The sequence below is a fragment of the Erigeron canadensis genome, chromosome 6, assembly GCF_010389155.1.
Source record: "Erigeron canadensis isolate Cc75 chromosome 6, C_canadensis_v1, whole genome shotgun sequence".
Taxonomy (NCBI): Eukaryota; Viridiplantae; Streptophyta; class Magnoliopsida; order Asterales; family Asteraceae; genus Erigeron; species Erigeron canadensis.
In genome coordinates, this window is record NC_057766.1 from 7,153,138 (window position 1) to 7,158,690 (window position 5,553).

The following is a 5,553-nucleotide window of genomic DNA, read 5'->3' on the forward strand; positions in this document are numbered from 1 at the left end:
CCATCCACCCGAGTAGCATGGTAACCGTGATCCCATTGTTTGCACAAGGTGGATATCAGAAATTGAGGGGACTTTTCGTATTAGTCAATGCCCTCCGGATCTTAAAGTTGTGTTTGCAGTGAGTATGCTTCGTGATAGCACAAAAAGATGGTGGGATAGTTTATTGACTGTAAAATGAGAAGCAACATTGACACTTGTGGAGTGGTCCGAGTTTAAGACTATGTTTTTCAAGGAGTTTAGGTTGGAGGCTGAGGTAACCAAGTTGAGAAGTAGATTTCTCAAAGATTGTCAAGGGAACTTAAGTTTGAACAAATTTCGTTCTCAATTCTTGGAAAAAACTCAATTTTGTCCGGAATTTCTAGAGAATGACCAATTGTTAAAGGAGCAATTTTACTTGAAGTTGAGAAAAAGTCCAAGGGAGAAGATAAGCTTACGTCAAATGGAGTCTTTTTCTATGTTAGTTGATGTGGCTCGAGATCACGAAATCGAGCAAACACGAGTGGATGAGGATACTACAAGAAGAAAGATTGAGGACAATGATTCACCAAACAAGAGACTTAAGCAAGTTGAAAGTTCAAGTGGAGGGTTCATAGGGAACGCCATTCCTTTTTGCCATCAATGCAAAAGGAACCATTCAGGTGTGTGCAAAGCGTCAATGAAGGGTTGTTATAATTGTGGACAGCTGGGGCATATGAGTCGGGATTGCAAAACGGAGCCGGAGAAGCCTATCATGTGCTTTAAGTGTTTCGAAGGGGGACACATGAGGAGTTCTTGTCCAACATTAACCAAAGAAGAAAGGCGAGAAGAAAGGAGAAAGGAAGTGGAAAGAAGGAATGGACTACGTGCTCACGGAAACCAACAAGGTAGGTCTTTCCAACTCACCCTAAAACAAACTAAGGATAATAATGTAGTCATAGGTACCTTTCTTGTGGATGATGTCCGTATACAAATTCTTTTAATTTTTGGAAACCAATAAATCGTTTGTTGCCCCTAGATTGGTTCATATTATTCTCGTATTGAAGCCACTTTTAGGTATCACGTTACAAGTCGAAGTTGGAGATGATAAAACGAAATTAGTGAAAGATGGGCATAATAAAGGTATCACCAAAAAAAACTCTCAATCTGACTTAAATTCCTTTCCTAATGGTAGAGATTGACGTAATATTGGGTGTGGGTTGGTTAAGTTCTTACAATGTTAAAATTGTGTGTGTAATGAGGAGGTGATGCATTTGAAGACTTCTAAGGGTGTAGATTTGGTTGACAATAGAAAGGAATGTCCTATACTCGATTGTACCTCGCTTGTGTCTGTCGTTATTTAACTCATAGGTGTCAAACCTATTTTGTTCATATTATCGATGTTGAAAAGAAATTTTCTTTAAATTTAAACTAATTCCTTTTGTTTGTGAAATTGCCGACATGTTATCCAAAGACTTGTCGAGCATTCATTCCGAACGACAAGTTGAATTTTCCATTAATTTAATTCCCGGTATTATCCCATTGTTAAATCTCTCTACCGTTTGATTCCAACGAATATAAATGTGGTAATGAAACGAGTCAAAGAATTTCTTGATAAGGAGCTACACGTTCTTCTAAGATAGATCTTTGCTCAAGTGATCATCAATTACAAGTGCGCAATGAAGACATTCCTAACACTGTTTTTCGCCCTTAGCTTAGTCATTCTAAAATTTCTATCATGCTTTCCTAGATTTATTAATACTTTTGCGACTTTCATGAATCTTAGGAATCGCGTTCGTTGGCCCATGCTTAACAAAGTCGTAATCGTTTTCCTTAATGCTATACTTATTTATATTGAAATAAACCAATCGTGAGATTCATTTATGGGAGGTGTTGAGAACCTTATGCAAGGGGAAGCTTTATGCTAAATGTCTATAGTATGAATTATGGTTAAGGGAGGTGTAACTCCGTGGTCATGTAGTCGATAATGAAGGAATCATGAGTAAAGTTGGTAAGGTTGCTTATCATTATTTAGAACTACACGATGAGCTTTCGATTGTTTACTCTATTTTCACATGTCATATCTTAGAAAGTGCCTAGTCGATAATACTACTTCTGTGCCTTTGGAAAAAATTGAAGTTGTGATCGACGTCGAAGTATCAATCAAAAATAAATCTAAATACTTTATACTAGGTAAGGTAAGTGGATATCGTTCCCACGAGGAACATCTGTGCTTATAGTCAAGTTTTAACAATTTTCGATTGGTTTTTAAAATAAAAGGAAAAAGTAATATTAATTAACAAAATAACTAAACTTAAATTACTGAAACAAAACAAAATTAAATATAGAAGTTGTAACCAATAATAAAAAGTGCATCCCTTTCGAATCCCAACAGTCACATTAATTTACTTAACAAACTTTACCGAGTATTTATTCTAAATTACATACACACAATTTTATTACTTGACAATAATAGTTTTGGGTACAACCTATATTAATTAGATGACCTGTCTTAATCCCTAAACTAGGTGGACTCGGCACAAATCATTAACTCGCAATTAGTTGTCTTACGAAAATTCAAATCAAATAATAGTGAATACATACTCAATCAGTCATATGAATTATAATCCAAAAATAACAATGTTTACATGACTGAAAGTAAAGTTCATTAAATAAAATTAACTAACAATTGTTCATCGAGAGAGATTGCAAAAACCTTAACCGGACATCGTTATCTTCAAATCACCAACCATTGATAAAGAATCCTTTGTTGCATGGTGATGTCGACTATAATTTTGTTGCTCATCCGCTTCTGTCCGTTCTACAATTCGTCCGCAGCCTCCAAAATTTGTGTCGAATAATAATGGGAGGCGGCCTAAAAGATCCCTCCGAAATTAATGCTCTGCCGAATTGTTGGTATTTTAGTGTAATTGGGTTAATTGTTTATTTAAGTCATAATAATACATCATATAAGTTTAGTGGTGCGGAGAGCACGCTCATATGATTTTATTATGATCTTAGGGGCGAAGCCCCTAAGAAACGGGGGTCCGGGGGCAGCTCCCCCGAGAGCGGGGTCCAAGGGGCAGAGCCCCTGGCTAGGGTCGAGCTTGAGGGACCAAAAATGGCAAATTCGAAACTCTTGGAAAACTGTCTGCAAAAGTTATTGGACCATTATTCTGAACATAGAAAATATATGAATTCTCTGAGAATTCTCCCTGTTTTCACACATACTCTCTCAAACAAAACACACAGAACGTTCTCAAATCTCTGATTATATCCGATTGAGTAATTTGGGGTGAACCACCGAATTGTTTTGTTCATTATTGATTACTTATCCCCAACACGAATGATATTGTGTTTGTCGAATAATGATAGGCTCCTCAAAAACACAGCTGACATAATATATATATAGCTTTTCTATCTTGAAACTCACATGAAGGTTTTCTTTTCTTCCAACCGACATAAGACTAAAACCAAGACATAATTGAGATTGGGCCTTCCTTTGTGTAACATGATTCATCGAATGGATGTGGGCTGCTGGAGCGATACACGGCCCAAATTACAACCAACACAAAAGTCCACTTGAAGCTTTTGTTGTCTTCTCCTAGTCGTACAGTTAGAATAAGCAAATAAGAACATGAAATTTTCTTTTTTTAGTCTTTGGTCCATCAGAGCACTACCAATCACAAACTAGTGATTTTACTAGAAAAAATAACTATGTCACGTTAACTTTAATATATCACCAGATTAACGCATAATTTATCCGTTTTAGCTCAAACCTGAAATACATACAACATATATTAAAGTAGGTCTATTCTAATAAAAAAAATTAATCTATAAATTCATTTTTAGACTATATAATATATATCCAATTTTGACTTATCAAGTCGACGATAATTTAAATTATGTTGGAGAAGCGTGGAAATAGTAGAAGAAAAGCTTAGAAGAGTTCAAACCAAAACGATAAGGTCGTACAAGATATTGCAGAAGCTTAGAAGAATGTCCAATTGTACTTTGGAGTCCGAGAATGATGTTCTTAGGGATTACCCGTCCTTGTATATGGCTTGGATCATGAGGTCGTGATCCATTCCAAGTAGGGGAGAGTTGTAACACCCCAAGATTTTTAGAATAAATAAATTAACCCCTTTTTGTAGTTTTGACATTAAAATAATTTCCTACTATTTTTTTTGGATATGGGGTTAATTTAGTTGGAACTTTAGCGGATAGCGGATAAAATACCCACCAATTTTGGTTAGGGCGTGGCAACTCAATAGAGTGTCAGCCATCCTCTTGGTTGTGAGTCACAATTCCATTCCCACCCAATATCTTTTCTTGAAGCTTCTTTCACTCTAATCCCAACCAAATTTCAATTTCCTCAAACAATTTAAGAAATTCTTCAAAGATTAATAATAACAATAACCTTCCTATCAACTAAGAAATTGAAAAGTAAGGGTTTTGATTGTAGTGGTAGTGGCTGAAAATTGGGAAGAAGAAGGGGAAGAAATTGTGACTTGAATCCATAATTTTATTCTTTCATTTCCTTAAGGTAAAGGTTTCCTAACCTAGTTTTAATTTTTATTAAGAATTAGGGTTCATGAGAAATCCAATTTAGGGATTTTTTGGTTGGAAGATGATTTTGTTATTATTTCTCCAAATTCTAAATACATCTTAATATATGAACATAGTGTTGAACGAATATGTTGATTTGAGTTTGTTAGTGGCCATTATGGCAAAATGAGAATTCGATAACTATACTACGAAATGGCCATATGATGACAAAAGAGATTTTAGCAAAATGATAAATAGTTGAGATTGATGATTTTAAAAGATTGAATCTTGTTAATTGAGGCTTGGAATTGAGCCAACTCAAAGAGAATGAGTTTGGGAGAATAGGAATGCTAGTGAATTGATAGTATGGCTAAGTGAGTTAGCAAATTTTGTGAATAAAGTCTTATATGCATATTGTGTTGATTTGTTAGGTTGAAAGCTTTGCACTTGTTGTGGCAATCTTGATAGTTGTTAGTCACGGAAGAGGTGAGTAAATTTGCATACTCTTATATGTACGTTGGGTCGATTACCATATGATGGTGGATTCTGTGTATGGTAATCGATTTGGCGTTAGGGCCTAATTTGAGGTCGGGACCTAAGAATCCCATGGTTGTATTAAGATGAGGCGTAAGAACCTCATTGAGTATAGTTTAGCGTATATGGATCCATGTATGTGTTGTTAGCGCAAAAGTGAGTATGCAAGTGATGGTATGCCGGTACCATTGGCTATATGCGATATTCTTTTGTGTTTTTTCTGTCCTTCGTATATATATTTGTATGCAAGTTTATTCACTAAGCATTCGCTTACTTTTTTAGTTGTTTACCCTTTTTATAGGTGGTTCCGGAAGAAAGAACTAGTGATGAGTTGATTGAAGTATTGGACTATAAGTTGCTAGCAGGTTGAAGGTATTATGACCATTTGTGGAAGATGGTATTTTGGTAGAAACCTAGTCGTCCTACCTCGTTCATGGCTCTTGATACATTTGTTTTGTTGGTAAAATTTGTTTGATACCTTTTATGCAAATTCAAAGTATTTATGGTTTTATGGTT